This window comes from Simochromis diagramma, unplaced genomic scaffold (genome assembly GCF_900408965.1).
Source record: "Simochromis diagramma unplaced genomic scaffold, fSimDia1.1 OVJJ01000802.1, whole genome shotgun sequence".
NCBI classification, from domain to species: Eukaryota; Metazoa; Chordata; class Actinopteri; order Cichliformes; family Cichlidae; genus Simochromis; species Simochromis diagramma.
In genome coordinates this window covers 11,870,304-11,888,841 of record NW_024387492.1, presented here as the reverse complement: position 1 = coordinate 11,888,841, position 18,538 = coordinate 11,870,304, and the positions used below count along the sequence as shown (strand labels likewise).

The window sequence follows — 18,538 nt, the reverse complement described above, 5'->3', positions numbered from 1 at the left end:
AGAGCGTAGGCGGGAGAGTGGGGGTTGGGGGGAGAATTAACATGGGGTGCCCTGTTGCATCTGAGAGTGCAATAGTGTGTGTTAGCGTGTTAGGCAGTCAAATACACGCAGACACACAAACAGGCACCTGCTGGCAAATATAGCTCCACAGTGTGTTTCGTCTCTCTCCGTTTGAATGTTGGAAGAGATGGAGGAGAGCGAAGAGTGTCACAAATAAATATGATGAAAGAAGGGAGATTGCAGCTGTGAATTGGTGGTACACTATTTCAAAGTGCGTGCTTTGCCCAACTGCATCTTCACACGGAGGCTGATCACAGGACATCCTGAGTTCGCAGACCACAAATGACTTAGAAACAGGATTGCTTGGTTATCTAATCGTCTGGGTTGTGACACTGCGCACAAAGCGAACCCATTCATTTGTGCAGCAATCTTCCAGCAGCTACCCCTCGCATCCGATAACAGCTTTTAAAGTTGAGCGCGCCGCCCAAGGAGAAGTCTGCCTGGCACTTCTGTACTCAGCTGAACCAGTGAATAATTCACGCTAACCCAAATTCTTCTACAGTGTTTACTCTACCCCTAAGTGCTCCCACACACACACAGTCAAGCACCCCCCCCCTCATAAGTGGTGCTCCCTAGGCGTTGCCCATAGTAGACTAACCCAGACAAGCAGACTGTGAAAAGCAGACAAAATAAAGTCTTGTACACTTCACTTTACTACTCCCTCCTACTTCACATTAAAAGCACCCTGCAGCAGTTTGTGTTCTCTGCAGCCCCTGCCCGCCCCCTCCGATGTCTGTCTGTCTCTCCCGATCTGCATATCTCACCCTTTCACACAAGTCTGCGTTTTCTTTTATTATTACTCCCCCATATCTTTGCATTTTAGATGCAGCCCTGCCCACACGAAGTAAAGCACATTCTTGTCTGTCTGGACGTCTCTTATTTCCTCTTTTAAATCTTGGTGCTCTCATTTTTTTCTTCTTTCGTATCTCCTCACCCTGCCCCAACCTCGGAGGCTCATCCCTGCCCCGACTTCATGCACACGCACAGATACATAGGCTGACTTTAACCTGAACTTTACCCCCAACTTACCCAGCAACTGACCCACTTAGTGAGAAATAGCGCACCAGACGGCGGCGGGCTTTTTACTCCAGGGCACGCTGTGAAAACTAAGCTAAAAAAAACAACAAAAGATGCAAATGCACACACACACACACACACAGACAAATACACATATAAGACAGGCTTACTCAGTGTCTGGTAATGCAGACTGGTCACACACAAATGCAACTAGAAATGCATACAGTAACATCTTTGTGACCTTCAGTGAATACACTCCAGTCTCATGTCTTATGCAGTTGTTACATTGTTAAAAATTCATAATTGCAGAAAGCTAGTTAAGAAGGCTGATATGGTTTGCGTGTGTCCATTCAATATGAACAAGAGCTAGAGCATTTTTAGTGCAGTCAGTTTGGTATCATGTTTGTTTAATCCTAGAAAAAACTGATAAATCGTGATATGTGGAAAATATTCTTTTACTAATCAGAGTATAAATAGTAGTAGGTTCTGGCAGGGAGATTTACTGTGTCTTCGCTCTAGGTTTACACTGTGCAGACAGATTTGAAAATTATGTAAATTTTCTCATTTAAATGCTTAACCTCTCCTCAAATTTTTAACCTCTCCACTGCTCACCAAGTAGACGGCATATGGCAGCGTCCAGATAGAAAAAAACATGCATCCACAGAGCCTGTAATGTACTGCGCGCAACCACGCCTTGAAACATAAACATGTCTAAAGGCAAATATGCACTAACGCACGAGAAAGATGCATACACATTATACAATGGAGAGATACAGCGCTAGCCAGTTCAGCTCTTCGCTTCCTCCTCAGTCTCGTGACCAGGCAAGCGATTGACAGATCGACTGACTCGTGCAACGCCACCACTTCCTTTTTCCCCTGCTTATTTCTGTCACTTGCCGGTGCCTGCTGACTGCATGAGCCACAACACAGCTACTGCTGCAAGGTCAGCATGTAGGTTCAGATGGGTAAAATTCACACGAAGGATTTTGGTTTGGCGTTGCACAGCAGACACCTAAAACCACTTTTTCCCCCCGTCACTTGTTTACTTCTTTTTTTCTTGGTTAGGGGTTGTTGTTTTTTTTTTTTGCCCTACTTTACAAGTCTTCTAGTCTCTTACTTCTTCCTCCCTTCCACGGTTGCTGTCTGAAGCTCCGTGGACCTGTTGCATGACTAGCATTTATAAGCAAACCTAAGCAAGCCTTTCATTACTGTGTGCATGTTTGCATTTGGGTGAAAGCGCTGTCAATCAGCTCTAAGGTGCTGTTATTTAGAGTCCTCCTTGAAGGAGACACACACTCTCAGGTCAGTGTGGTTTGTTAAACCATATGTGCGTGTGCTTTTTTTTTTTATTATCATGTGGAGGTTGTGGTGTTGAACCCCTTATAGAAAGAGGCCTGCTCTGCTCAAAAGCCTGTCAGCTCTTTCTTTCTCTCTCATTTTTTTTCTCTCCACTCTTCCTTTCTTGTTCCTTTTTTTCCCTCTGGTTTACAAGGCCTTCGCACACAAGCTCTAAAGGATTACCAGACACACCCCTTTCAGAAGCACTGAGCCCTACAGCTCCATAGTCACCTTGCAGTGTGCATGTGTGTTGGTGTGTAAGAGAACATTTGAAATCCCGAAATTACTACCCACTCTGCCCCCTCAGAGAGACGAACGTGTGGGAGGAAAAACAAAAAGAGAGGTGTGGATGGAGGAGAGAGCTGGGAGAGGGGGGAGTATGAAGAGCAGATTGAGTGATGGCTGCTCACCAACACAGACATGGAGAAAGAGGCAAAGAGCAGAGTTTTGGCCTACAGCCAACTAGTGCCACCATACAGCTTTTGTTGTGAGAGTTGACTTAGAAAAGACCTTTCAGAGAGGCGAAGAAAGAAGCGGGAGATGACAGGAAAATACAGAAACTGGCAACGAGAGAGCATTAAAGAGAGAGAGGACAAGGAACAAAACGGGAGGAAAAATTATTACAAAAGGGGAGCTGTTAGGGAGAAGATGGACAAATAATGAGAACGAAGAAAATGAAAGCGGGAGGAGGGTTTGAGGGAAAAGATAGAGACTCATTCATGAGCCTGTACAGTAGATTAAAGAGATTAGGCCACACTGTTCTGCTCGTCTATTCCTCCCTCCATCGTTTTTTTTTTTATCCTCTGCCAAACTGCTTAGTCTGTAAGAAACTTTAGGCATGAACTTAGACACACTAGGTAGTCTCTTGGTTTTTTTTGGTTTTTTTTTACAACAGGTGAGGTCAGGAGAAGTGCACTGAGTCACTAATGCCATGGGAAATGGGATCAGCAGCTTAGATGAGACCGGCTTCTGTGAGAATCACTTGAGGTCACGGCTGCAAGCTGCACACATTTTCACAACCGATCTTAGACATAGCAACGACTGAAAAGTGCAAGTTTTTCTTTTGCTGGTCACCCCTGCACGAAAAACACTCGCGAAAGACAGAAGTGGTAGCAGTGCAATTATCAGTGGTCTATTAATAGTGAAGTAACATTAATACAAAGTGCTGCGTGTGGATCAGAGGGAGGGTTATGTGAAGGGGCACTGATTCAATAGATAGATAGATAGATAGATAGATAGATAGATCGATCGATCGATCGATCGAATGTGTATATGTGTGTATATGACACAGAAAACCTTATGACTAATGAGCAGAAGTACTGCCATGCATAAAGCAGGAAACTAAGCTATGAGCATGTGAGAGAGCTAGGACAGACGACATAACCCATGCGCCCATACTTGTACCTCAAATAGTAAGATATAGAAAGAGGGTATTTAAGTTCATGCTGCTCTTAGGCTCAAAATAAGTACTGAGACCTGATAACAATACAGTCTGCTTCAACTCTGCTAATGAAATTCCACTACAGTCACCATGGCACTCAAGCGAAAAAGGAGAAGCTTAAATAAGGAGTTTAATTTGCCTTATTGCTTGTTTCATGACAGAAGTGTCTTCCTTATAGTGAAGACTTGTTTTTCACTGTGCTTTCTATGAGGTGTTAAAAAAAACTGGAGTGACTGGTCCGTTTGGACAAAAATGCATAATTTAAAATTCACCACCGTCTGGCTCATAACCTTTTCAGCATGTCTGCTCTCATTCCCCCAGACTCCCTGTCACTTCCTTTTGTGTATTTTTTAATATTGCATAAAAGCACAGCATAGCTCTTCCATACCAGAAAGTCTTAATAAAATCCAGACAGGTCTAACAGAAGAAAAACAGACAGCCTTGTGCAAGATTTTTTTTTTTTTTTCAGTAATTAGGAGCCCCGTAAACAACTAAAACTGAGCTTTTCTTGTAGGCAGATGTGAAACAGAGGTGGAGATAAGAATCACAGAAGAGACTGTGCTTCTGAGAATGACGCTCACTACACCCGTCTGTGGCTATGGTTTTAAGTTCATGTCCTATGTCAAAGTTTAAAAAAAAAAAAAAAGAAAAAAAGGCACACATGTACAGAGTGTTTCGTTTTTCACCACTCACTGTTTCGGGTAGATCAGGAATTTCACATGTCATTCTTGATTTAGCGCTATGAAATTGTCAATCCACAAATAAGCTGTGCAAAACGCAAAAAAGGCTTGCACAATATGATCCGTAGGGTCATGTGCAAACCTAACAGCACATAATGTGCATAAGAAACAAACGTGTGTGCAAGTGTGCATCGGTGAAGAGGACGTGCACGTTTACGCTATCGTGAGCTACTTTTCATAATTAATAAGCTTAACTGACGCTTGCATCACTTACACAAACATACCTGCGTAAAACTTCTGAGCTCATGTTTGCTCATGCTCAAATACACACACACAAGCTCCACTGCAGTGATCCACACAAACAGTGATGTTTAATCAGCCATAATTATATCGGTCACGCAAACCCGTGCACTTACGAAGACCGGTGCAGTGTGTTATGTGGTCATAGAACAACTGCTTTGCTCTAGAAACCAGGTTTTTCAGCATCTCTGTCACGGGAAGTGATGAAAGCGGAATAGAAGAGAAAGGAGTACATTAAGGGGGGAAACTGTGGTTTTACACAAGGACACAAAGTGCGAAGTGAGAGACAGTTGATGCCAGTTCTGGATTTTTGTGTTGTTGTTATTTTGTTTATTTTTTTTACGTTTGAGTTCAGTAGTCATGATTTTGGGGGTATTTCATCACAGACTTTGTACGTTTTCAGTTAGAAACGACAGAAATGAAAATATGCATTTGTAGAAACTGTAAATCCAGGTCAGAGTTGAGGCAGCTGCAGCTCGCCTTCCTTTTGTCTTGAAACAGGAAGTCATGTGATTCCTCAGAGGGCTTGAGCCCAGAGGGGCTGAAAAAGTAGCTCATTGTTGCTGGGGCAAAACGCATAGGTCTGAGTCAGTGCAGTTGGTGTGTGCTTTAACAGAGTGTGTGCGTGATTTGTCTGTCTTGCAGAGGCAACCAAAACTATAACATGACTGACGGGAATCTTTCCTGCACCGTAATATCGGTGGACAATTGTTCACTGATATTCTTCGCTTTTAAAAGCACTTTAAAGAGCATATGGAGAGGGAAGCCCTCTTAACTGTGTCCCTCTGCAACACTACTAATTGCATATTTAAAAATTAAAAAAAGCTGGTCATTAACACTACTTAGGATCTCCACTTGCACTGAAACACACATGAAATCCACAATGTGAGCATATGCATGTCAAAGACCTTCACCGCCACCTCGCTCCCTTTCTCCTGCTGCTCAGCTGGTGTGTGGGAGGAAGAGAGCTGACAGGCCTGAAAGTGCTGACATCAGCAGAGAAGAAGGCACACACTCAAGTACACACAAACACACACACACAAGGACATGCACTCAAATGCTCATGAAGTCAAATAGAAACACTTTCTGTTGCAGAGGTGTTGGTTAGATCAGGTGAGGTTAAACCGACCTATTCGATTTAAAAAATAAAAAAAATCTAATTTTCATTTTTGGCAGTATCACTGGCCAAACTGGTACAAGTCATAAAAAAATAAACACAAATGAGTTTGCAGCATGCTTTGTCATCACAAAGGCTTAGGTTTGGCTTTAATAACCTCTTATTCTTGTAGCTTTGGCACTCATTTCTATGTGTTAGTGTGAAATATTGCATGACGGTGGAGAAACGCACACCTGCAAGTTACACACTGAGTTTTGCGGGATTATCTAAACCACTCTATTTTGAGGTTAAACTGCAAGGAATTAACTTGGTATCTGTAAACTGAGCTCAGTGTTTACAATCGGCAATTCATAATTTACCTTTGGGTCCCGTTCAGAATAAGTTCGACTGACCTCTGGGGTTGGGACCCATCAGACTGACTGATTGCTTGTTTTTCTTGCTGAGCTAGATATCCTTTTATGAGTGTCACACACTCCCGTTTCTCAGAAATCAAATTTCAGCATCATGTTATTATTAGAGCAAGCAGAACTGCAAAAATAAAGGCCGGGTTACAATAAACCACAATTATCCTCTAAATGTTTGTCATGGTACAGCATATGGTAGAAATCAGTGCCCTGCGGTCTGCTGTGTGTACTGTATCTGTTTTTAGCACCATTAGAGTGAAGAGCCCCATGAACACCAGCAGGGCCTCAACTCAGCACAAGATAATCTGGACCAGATGTGAATTCCCCTACAGCAACCAAGGCACCAATCACAATGCAAATACTCACATACAAACAAGGAACAGCAAGTCACAAGTTTCAAACAACTGAGGTCAAACTCGATTTGTGGACTAGTATTTTGTTACATGATCATGTGCAACACTGTTATCGCCGTGATCTGTCAAACGAGATCATAGCTCACCTTCAGCGGAGTGAATTGATAGGTTCAGAGGTTATTACAGTGCAAGTGATAGAAACGCAGGCATGACCGGGTTACAGCCTGAGGCATCAGGCAGCCTGTGCTGTGGAAATATTCGGCCAAAGAAACGACACACCTCAGAGTTGCATACACACACACACACACATTGAAGCTAAAGTAGCTAGAAATTTGCTGGCAAAGGTCTGTTTTGGATTGTTGTTGCAAGATCAGTGAAAAGTGAACTCTTGAATAGGCAAAGAAAAGTTTAATACATTTATTACAGCTAAGGAGATACAGTGAGACAGTTTGGCAGGACTTGCGCAAATGTTTGTGTTACATAAGTTCAAGGTCTTGACTTAAGTTCTCTTACAACTCTTATTAACATAGGCAGCACTACAACTGTACTAACAAGTTCACAGTCACAGGCCTCATATTGCTACAATCCTTTTTGTCTTGTGACACAGAGAAGTGAAGAAAAACCTACTCTGTGTCCACAATCCGACACGATGTTTATAATAATGATGGTCATAATAATAATAATTTCTACTTGGTAGGAATTATGGCATTTAAAATAGTGCCAGTACATTGCGTGAGAGTTTATAGCTATTGCTAGTTTCCTGCCTTGTTCCAAGCTAGGCTATAATGTACAAAAATCCCTGTTTGTTTACCAACTCCTGTTACACAATCAGGAGTTCAGCAGCCAAAATTGGCACAAGGGTACACCTTTGTGCACCGTGAAGGTTCTTATCTATAGCAGACATTATGAAATCATCATGTTACCTAGCAACCACCCACAAACGGGCTAAAAATAAACAATTTGTAGCGTCTACGCATCAACAACACTTTATAAAAGCATAATAACATCTTGATTTCGTGACAGCTAACAAAACTGGAATTATCCATGTTGTGTTGTGACGTCGCCGTGTTGCCAAGCAACCACCAAACAACACAGACCAAACAGTACTGTACCATGGGCATGTGCTATTAAATGGCATTTTCAACTTACAGTTGCGTAAAATCATACTATAGAATACTATAGATATCAATTTCTAATAAACACTGATTAAATGGGGAAAAACACGGAACTATAAGAAATACACAAAAGAAAATTCATTTATTAGAAAAAAAACAAACACATGATAAAAGGATTTTCTCAGATTTTTCTTCTTTTTTAAAAAACACATCTGGTGACACTAGTAATGTATTATTTTGGTAGTACAGAGTGGTGCTCTGTGAAAAGAAAAAACAGAAGTCACGAGGAAAACATTTGTAGAGCAGAAATAATAAATGACAATATTAGAAATTATTTTTAGTTACTAAGAAAAATCCACAGTGTCAAGAGTGGGGGAATCTTCTCTGTACTTCAGTTCTTCTTTGTATTTTTTTTGCTGAGAAAAATCAGGGTGCGGAGTTCTTTCATAAATCTTTCACAGACCCTCAGAGTAATTCATAAGCCACTCTGTGTCCTCAGTTTACCTAAAAACATTTTGTTCTGTACAGAGCTCAGACAAGTCCTCAGTGAAAATACCGCTATGCACACAGGGAAGAGGGGTGTTAAAGGAGGCGGCAAACCTCAGTCGACCCCTCACCTAAGCGATGCACGTTAAAACGTCATGTATGTCTCCTCGCCCTCCCTTCCTACTACTGTCCCTCCTCTTTTCTTTCCACTGACCTGACCTGTTCTTCTTTTCTTGGTTTTCTTTCAACTATTAAAATAATTTTCCCCCCATTTTTGGGGGCTGCCACAGAGTTGCACCTATGAGCCTGCGTGTTAGTATGTAAGGCAGAATAAACTCACTACTGATAAACAGAATCAAGTTAAACTAAAGAAATTGGTAAATAATACTGGTGTGTGGTTTGTTCCGTTTCATTCACTGAGAAACTTAATGAAAGAGATCAACGTCAACTCCTTCACCTGCTGTTGCTTGTGCTGAAAATGAACGATAAATAAATCACACTGTCTTCCTACATTGTCCTTGAAATGTGTCTTGACTGGCGAGGTGTAGATGCCAGGCTCATACCCCAAATGTATTCCTTGTCACCTGCACCATATCTTCCCACAGGAATGGCAACATTCCCCTTCCTGATCATTTTATACGATTTGGTCCTTCCCTCCCCCACCACCTCTTGTCCCTCTGCACTTCAGCTCCGCTCGTATCACACAGAGATGTAATTAATCATGTGGGCACCCTGCTACTCTTAATACTGAGGCTGTCCTCTTTTCCTTCACACTTTATCTAGCTCTGTCTCCTCGAGTCTCTCTCAATGACTTTCTATCTCTCCCTCACACACACACACAGACTCATTAATCACCTGTTCACACAGGAAAGCTCTGTAATGCATGCTAGTGGGATCATTTGGTGGTTAGCCTTTCTTGTCTTTTTTACTATTCTCTCTTTGTACTCGGGTATACCTTGCGCCATCACACGTCAATGTGTTTTCCTCTAACGGCTCTTCTGTCATCAGCGCTCACACGCCACGATTATCATCGCTGGCAGGCTCGCCCTCTGGTCTTTCGCTATTTTTAGATGTCTGTTGATGAAATCGTTCAAGTTCTTAAAAAGGGCAGGCCGAGAGTCACCACAGCATCATCCCAAAGCCAGGGTAGAACGGCCAGAGAAAAACCCAAACAACTCCACAAAGCAAATGTATTTTGAATCTAACAGCAGCTTATCGTCAAATATATTAAAAGCTTTTTTTTTTCTTTTCTTTTTTTTAACTCTGGTTCTCTTTACAAAACACTGGCAGATGTCTGGTCCTTGCTTCATTAAGTGCCTGGTACATTTTTATGTTTAGACTGAAGGAGCTTAAAAGAGCTCAAGTTGGCATTAATATAACAGGGATTTAACAGCTAGGCTCGATTAATATTGGAATAGAAAGTTATCTGTATGGGTTGACTGATCCATGTGCAAGTTCACTTGCATGCGCAGCTTTTAGCAGTAGCACAGCTTGAATTCTTACGAAACAAAACAGCACGGATACGAGAGATTTGTTCCTGATTTTGGATGCACACAGCTTTGCACTCAGACTCTCTCTTGCAAGCCTGTTTCTCCTTCTGTGTCTGAAGAAGTCATCTTTGTCTTAGTTGTGTGTGTGTGTGTGTGTGTGTGTGTGTGTGTGTGTGTGTGTGTGTGTGTGTGTAATGTGCGTGGGTGTGTATTTGCATGCACGTGTGTGTGCGTATATGTTCTTGGCAGGCGCACTTGCTCTGTAGCTTTAGGACGCCGTGTCCTGGAACTCGGGTTGATAAAACCCAGCAGGGATGTCCTGTGTTGTCCCAGAGCAAAGACTACACACGCTGTTCTGAGCTATAATGAACAACATGTTGGTTAATGTACAGCTACATATGTCTCGCAAGCTCATTTTTCTTTGTGTGCTGATGTCAGAAATAAGATTTTTTTATTGCTTCTTCCGGGATGTATCCCTGACCCCACCAGTTGCTCTGTGTTTGTGTGTACGCGCTCGTTTGTGTGCGTGTGCTGAGGTTTCTATAGCCCCAGCACTGATAAAAACACACTGACCCAGTGAAGCCTAGGCAAGGTAACATGACTAACCATTACCTTTGCATGATCTACACTGATTGGTCGTTTGAAGTGGGATGGGTGAGCCAACTCCCCCCGACTCAGGCAAAGTGATTGGAGGAAATGTCAGAGTAAACAAGGAGCTCTTTGAGCATGGGGCCTTACACATTATTCAGTTAAAAAAAGACAGAAAAGAGAGCGAAGGAGACGAATCGGAAGCGGTGAGAAAGAGAGAGAGGTTAATATTACATTAGTAAGGCATTTGTGATGTCAGTAGCTTCTTATCTTTTGGTTTAATCGGGTCACAATTGTGGAAAACAGCATTTGTGCATTTCTGTTGCTCCCGTTTACATTGTGATATGTGAATCAGGTTTTAAAGTTGTTTTAAAGATGTAAGTTTTTTTGTCAAAATTAAATTTTTTACCTTAAATGACACTTAAGTTTTGTTTGTGTGTGCCTTAGTTAACCGAATTAACAAACTGTACAAAGGAACTATAAGCACGATGAGGATCCTACCAGTAAGCACCAGATCCCTCTTCAGCACACACACACATAAAGGAAACTTAAACACACACACAAGCTCGGAGAGACACCCAGCCTCTGGCCAGGAAACGCACATATGATTGAAGAGAATGGAATGTTCTGTCTGAGGTCCAGAGCTCAGGGCAGCTGGAACCTGGGCCGAGTGTATGTGTGTGTGTTTGTGTGAGCGTGTGTGTGTTTGTGAAGGGTCACAGTATAAATAATCGTTCCCTCTCGGGGAGTGTTAGCACAGACCAGCAGGGCAGTTTATTTATAATCCGCCATCTACGTGTCAAAGACCTGCGTGTCGTCTTCACCTCTGTCTGACGTTACCTGGCTACGCTTTCAGTGCTCTCTGCCACATCTTACACACTCAGATTAGCTGTTCATGCGAGAATGTGTGTTTTATATATATGTTTGCACAAATGACTTTTTTTTTTTTACACATGACTCTCCTCAATTCGTCCAAGTTGTTACATAACATCACATGACCCAGAACCAGAAGGATGGATAGTAGTGAGTGCTATATTACATTATCTTGCACTCCTCAAAAGCCAAATTCCATCCATCCATCCATCCATCCATTTTTTGCCCTTTTTCTGGCTCTCCCCGTGCACCTCTTCCAGTTCTTCCAAGGGAACACTGTCCAGCCAAGTTATGCAGTCTCACCACGTGTCCTGGATCTGCCCTACAGTCTACTCATGCTCAAAACTCCTAGCATTCAGAAGGAGTCTTGCTAGAATGCCCTCAAGATGCTGCTTGTATCTGAGATTTCTTTTGGGGTTTTTTTGGTTATTATCCAAAGATCATGGCTGTAGTTGAGGGTAGGAATGCAGATCAACTTCTGATGCCACAACAGTCTGTCCGTCCTCCCCCTCCACTCTCCTGTCACTAATGAACCGTAGCCTCAAACCTGGAGGTACTAATTCTCATTCCCACCACAGTCACCACCCCGGTGCGAGCTGGAGATCACTACTTGATGAACCCAAAAGAACCACATCATCTGCAAAAAAGCAGAAATGTGATCCCAAGGCCACCAAAGTGGAAAGCCTCCACTGCTTGGCTAGGCTTAGAAAGTTTTTCCATAAAAGTTGTGAACAGGATAGGTGTCAAAGGATAGCCCTGGTGGAGTCCAGCAGCCATGAGGTTCGACTCAGACTTGCTGCGAAGCACTTTTGACTGAGTGACTTCTTAAAGTCTGCACTGGCATCCACTTTTACTGCAAATTTTGCACAACAAAGTAAAGTGCCAGTAAATGCACCACTCTGCAAATACAGCTTGCTAACAAGCTGCAATTTTAAATAATAGAAACCCAGTAAATTCATGCAGTAAGAATGAATAGGATCGTTATAGAAAGGTTAGTGTAAATCATAAACATAGCAGAATTGTAAGAGAACAGAGGAATCATAAAAACTATGACGTTCAGAGTTATCATATCTAAATAAGACCTCTTTGTCCCTTGCGTTTGCCTCAGAAACATTTTATGGTCATATCTGTTGTACATTTGCCAGCAAGCTGTCTACCACCTGTTTGCACAAATGTAATCTTATTTGCACTCTGTAAAGACGCCAAACTTCAGGGGAAGCCAAGACTTATTATAAGCTTGTCCATATATCACTCCTTGATCTTAAATAGTAGCTAATTTTGTGATAGTTGTACACTTGACCCTGCAGCAGTCTCTGTTGACACTGGTGTCAGATCAGTGCTGGTTTACATAATGGCTGATAAAGTTGTATTTGTCTAGGGCTCTCGAAAACATGCACAGTGTACCAGTTGATGGTTAAGTACACCATAGGTGTGAGGCTCAGGTCACGCAGTTTGTCCAATCAGGGAGGTGGAAGCAGGACAAAAGGGGTGGAGTTGTAAGATGTATGGGGTGAAAAGTGCAACCTCAAAGCACCTTTGACTCAGTGCTCTCTAATGACTCCATGACACTATAACCTCATAACACAACTCTTTCCTGCACACATGAAAAGCTGCGTCCTCCTTGCCCCCTCACACCTTTTTCACCTTCGCATGAACACTCTCTTGTGTCCACACTTCTCTCAAACGAACACAGAGTACAAGGCAAAGTGAAACTGACCCAGTTCATACATTGGAGTTTAAATATGTACTGTAGCTGGGTGATGAAATACACTTGCAACACCACGTAGACCCTCCCTTTTCTGTACTGCCTGGCTACATAAAGCAATTTCACTCCACCAATCACCACTGCTACTGCAACAACCAGTTACAAAGCGCTCCCAGGATCGTTTGAACCAATCAGAGAAATCTGCTTTTAAATGACTTTTCGGTTGTTTCTTTCTTTGCATTTTAAACACGACATTTTGCCTATACATCAGTCTAAATTTCCAGAGTGCACTTACAATCCCCTTCTTTGTTTAAAAACTTCATTGTGCCTATAACACACCTGCACCTCCGGCAAATCAGTTTTGCATAAATGCAAAAATACTCAATGCATTCACTGACACACCTTCAAAAATTTGAGGATTGAGCGAAAGCAGGGAGGGAGATTCCTAGCGTGGTTGCTGACAGTGATTAATTGTTCCCACATGTTGCTGACAGACAAAAAGGCCTATGTGTTCCTACGTTTTAGCTGCAGCTGGTGCGCACACACACACACACACACCCAGCTGGGGCCTGTCTCACCAAGCAAATTCAACTTTATCTGGCTACTCTGAGTTAGTTGGCTTTTAAACCTGGATAACCGGTCTGCCAAACAGTTGATAGCTGAACCTGCATTATCTAGGTGAGCAGAGGTGAGTCAGAGAAAACATCATTAGAAAGAGCACTTTATTTTAAATATCAAATCAGATGTTGGTGCAATCTGTGTCTGTTATCAGTTTCATTGGCAAAAATTAAATGATTAAAGCTTCTCGAGCCACACTTATGCCTGTCTAAATATAAAGCTATGGCTAACTTGGAGGTTTGTTTAGCTCAGGAGTGTTTAAATTGCTAGGATGGCTCTTTGTGAGGCTAACAAAATCTGCAAGCACAACTGAATCACAATTATAATTCAAGTTTTTGTCGTCGCTGCCAACGTTCCACTCTTTGTGCCGTGTAAAGATAACCATAGTCTGGCTGTCACGTCCTATTTAACCAACAGGTATGAGAGTAATACGGATGCTAAAGTAACTCTCAACAATGCTAAACTGTCAAACTACATCTTTGAAGAAGTATTTTTTTCTTTTCAAGAAATGAAAAGCAAGGTTGAGTTAAAAAAAAAAAATCAGTTTGTCTGCCTTTGTGACAGGGCCCTCCTGCTAAACTTCAAGTCTCAGAAATTAAAGCTCACCTGAGAGAGAAATAAGAGGAGGTCTGAAGAAAGAAAGAATTTAAAAAGAAAAAAGTCCCAAAAGTTACCTGGGTAGTATCAGCAGTTTCATTCTGCGTTGGAATGTTTTTGTTGCTGTTTGTAGGTGTGTATGTGCGTTATTTAGCTGCCGTGGCTGCATAGTAGGAGCTATGATTCAGAGCTGCTGTCTCAGTGAGCTGTTTTTATTAATGGGCTTCGGGAATACCCCAAAGGAGCTACAGCAGTATGCATACAGTACTCAGCTCACACTGTGAGTTTACCATGTTCACACATAAATTCTTAACGTGCAAATTTTCAGCAAATGAAACAACTTTAATAGTTTGGGGGTGGTAACCATCAGGCACATTTAAAAATAAATAAATAAAAGGAAGTCGCCTCAAAGTAAGAGAATAGTTCCAAGAAAGAGCTGTAATGATATTATCACGTTTTTGAAATCTACTCTCAGGCTACATTAAGTCTTTTGACATAGATTCAACAAGGTGCTGGAAACATTCCTCAGAGATTTTGGTCCATATTTACATGATAGCGTCACACAGATATGCAGCTATGTAGGCTGCACATCCATGATGCCAATCCCACGTCACACCTGACAGGAACAAGACATTTTTTGCATTTTCTCTTTTTCAGACCATTTTCTGTAAACCCTAGACATGATTGTGTGGGAAAATCCCAGCGTATGATTGGCTAATTCGATATTTGCACTAACAATCAGTTGAACTGATGTACTTAAAGAAGTGGCCAGTGAGTGCATGTCAGTAATGACGGGAAATTTAAGCTTAAGATGGGCAGGAGGAGGTGGGTTTTAAATTTAAGCTCCAGGACTTTGGATTGGGCTCACCATATGTGTCTTAAGAGTTTTTCTTGTGTTTTATATTGAGTTTAATGAACTCATGGAAATTTCAACAATATGCTGGGTGTGTCATTAAATGCAGTAGAAGAATCACAGGAGACAGAAATGAGATGTTGTGGTTTGCACGACAGGCTGAATGTCTGCAAGAAATGCAAAGTAAAAAATGTTTTAAACGGTTAAAAGGTCAGGCCACCAAAATCATAAAACAACATACTTTCCATGTACTAAACCGCAGGCAGTGCTGCATCTATGCACAGTTCGGTTTGTGGTGCTCAAGGCAAATTTTAAAAAAAAACACGGAAAACTGTGTCTAGGAAATCCTTGAAATCTCCAGAATAAAAGTGGTGATCAGTGCAGTTTGTGAGGAAGAGTATGTGGGAGGGCTTGCTTCTACTAGTTTATCACACATTTAACTGACAGCATGCACATTATTCATTCTTTCATCTTGTAATCATCATGTTCTTATCCTCCCTTTCACATGGATCCAAATTTTCTCGTCCATGCTGTGGTTGCAGATGCCCTGCTTGCTTTTATCACTTGCCCGTCACACAAAGTTATGAAATATCACACTTGACATTTGAAGGAAACGAGCAATGGCACGAAAAAAGAGATGCATTAAACAAGTGGCTTTCGAGGGAGAAGGACTGATGAAGTATCAGGCGCTGGCAGGTGAATGTTTACACCAGCTGGATAAAGAAACTCTGTTTTTTAAGAAATTCTCCTATTATTCATCCCGCCAAAGTTTTTATTTTTCCTTTACAAAGCCGATCCCCTGCCATTATTTATAACTTCTTGGCAGATGGAAACTTTTATGTACGTGTGTGTTCTGTAATAAAGCAGCAATACGTCATGCCTCGAGAGATGCCGGCAGAGGATAAACACTGGTCTCTCTAGTATTCCCCTCTTACCTCACTGCAGAATACACGGTGCACAATTGAGAAATATGTTCGCACCATCATTCATGATTCTATGCAATGCATAGCAAGGGTCGGAAGAAGCATACGCTCCAACAGAAACAAGTTTTTGTATAACAGTTGCAAACCATTTAAGAGCGTTTTCATATAACTATCACAACCGCACCCATAGTACGCGCTCAAATATGCATACACTCACACAGGGTCATGGGTTCAGTTTGGCCCCAGAGATCTTGCTCTGCCAACACAGCATTCAGAAATGTAACTTAAACCCATTCTCTCTCCTCTCTGACTGAACTGCCTTTGACCAGAATAACATAACAGTCCTGACCAAATTGCCTGTAAACTGTTGCCTGGTAAAGACGGTGCTGCTTCGTGGAAAACAATATTGTGATTCCCACAAAAACAAGAAGATGTTGGTTCTCGCTGATTTGAACCCAGAAGTCTGTTCCGTCTTTATGAGTAAAAATATACATAAGAGGTAAAAGGAGAGGGGAAAATTGCGTGCATGTTGTGGATGGCGGTTGGGTTGTTTATATGGGAGGATATAGCATAGCCCCAGAGTCCCACAGGGCCCGTAAGAGCTATGTGTTTGTGAAACAACAGAAACTGCGGAAGAAGGAGGGGATGTGGAAAAAGAAGGAGACTGAGGCAAAATAATTAATTCAGCAAAGCCTGCAATAAATTGAGAAGACGGGGAAAGTGTAATTAATGCTAGAGGCAAGGTTATAAACATATAAGTTAGTGATCCAGAACAGAATTATTTTTCATTAAAATGCATGTTTTTTTTAAGACTCCTAATGGTGTTACTGTGAGTTGAAATTTGAGACTATGGCTGTGTGTACACATTGTTATCCTGTCATAAAAAGATCCATGAAATGATGTCCTGTTATGTAACCAGATGGCGGCGTGTGTGTTGTGTGGGAGCATGTGTGCGATGGCCGGAAAGGGGGGTGGATGTCCAGATGGATAAGAACATGTTTGTAATTTAGGGATCAAGTTGGAGTTTCAAGTCTTAAATTACTGCTTTTACACAATGCAATCCTCAGTTTAAGCTGCATTATTTAATTATTGAAAAGAGTACTGAAGTGAACAGACTTCTCTAAAGTAAACAAGGCATGTGAATCTTTGCTATTGTGCAAATGGAAACTCATAATGACACACGTGAATAAAACTTGCAAGACCTCTTGTTTAAATAGTATCCCAGTTTTATCAAGCTGTGTTATCTGTTACTGGCCTTTGACTCTTATCTTGTGGTTTAACTATAACCCAAGCCATTGCATCCAAAAGAAGCCAATCTGACTCTCTCAGTCTTTTGTGTTCTGAAACTACTAGAAATATCAGATAGTCACCTCAGTATCACCCGTTTTTAATTTGGCTAACATAATCATTCTGACACTTCTACACTTCTAACATGAAGTTTAATAAGTACACCACTTTTACCATGCACAATTTTCAAGGTTATGGACAGATAACAGGCTGAAGTTACACATGAACTCCAGGAGGATCAGATCTATACAAGCAGTGAGGTTGCCTTTTGTCCTATGTGGCACATGACAACATTTCTCACTACTGGAAATGCTCTGTTTGGGTACGGTGATGGGAGATGCATGAAAAAAGATGTGCAGAAGGACCCATGATGGCATGGGTCCTTCTGCATATTACTGGCTCTATTTATAAAAAAGGATGGGTTGTACACGACACAGACTTTGTACTGTTAAGCTGGTAGGGTAAAGAGTGTTTAATGTTAGATGCAACTGAGTTTGACATTTGCGTTTCTGGGTAATGTCTAGAAAACCTCTGGGCTGCAGTGCACGTGTGAAAGTAGCTCGACAATGATTGCTAGTGTGGTGAAAGTCTCTGCACAATGTGAAGCACGAACAAATGTACGCCTGCTAACTATTAATGCTAACATAGTCAGCACCAAGACAACAAGCATTTCAACAGGGTTGTTATGTAGTCATTTGGGCCTTTAATGCGCGCGTACGTCTCTGTGTCGTGAATGAAACTCTTGATCACTGGCAGGGACTGTCATGTGAAAAAGTTGCCCCACAGTGGGCCTTTTGGCCTCTCACAAGAAAAGAGCTCAGAGCTGATCAATACACACCAGCCAAGACAAACAGTCACACGCAAACACACATGATCTGACATATAGAGGCTCTTTGTATGTGTCATTCATTATTGAGGAGGCTTGATTTTTAGAACACTGTCTCTCTCTTTTCTCTTTTATGCCCACAACACAAAAGCTACAGCGGGAACAATGCAGACATCAGCGCTAAGTGGTGCACAATGTTAATGTGAGCCTGTCTATATTTAGTGGATCAACAACTGAAACAATAGGCTTTTGCTGTTTGTACGTCTAGTCACTGAGAAGAACTGTTTACGTGAGTGCAGAATGAGCGTTCGTGGGTGGTTTATGGATCAGTGTTGTTGAACTTAATGAGAGGTTTTCATTGAATATTGCACTGGCAAAAAGAAGAATGGATACAAATCCATACTGGTGACAAGCATAGTTTGAGTAATTGTCGCAAAAAGTATTTTCCACACAGCACTCAGCTGAGT

The 18,538-nt window shown here is 41.8% G+C and overlaps 1 protein-coding gene and 1 long non-coding RNA gene across 2 annotated transcripts in view; both read left to right on the top strand.

Moving 5' to 3' along the window:
* Positions 1 to 18,445, top strand: part of LOC120725064 — a 34,039-nt gene extending 15,594 nt beyond the window's left edge. Inside the window, exon 2 of the long non-coding RNA XR_005694044.1 lies at positions 9,939 to 18,445. This is a non-coding gene — a long non-coding RNA (uncharacterized LOC120725064). The remainder of the gene's footprint in view (positions 1 to 9,938) is intronic.
* foxo3b (forkhead box O3b) overlaps positions 1 to 18,538 on the top strand; it is a 43,480-nt gene that overhangs the window by 18,975 nt on the left and 5,967 nt on the right. The gene's annotated exons all lie outside the window — the stretch shown is intronic.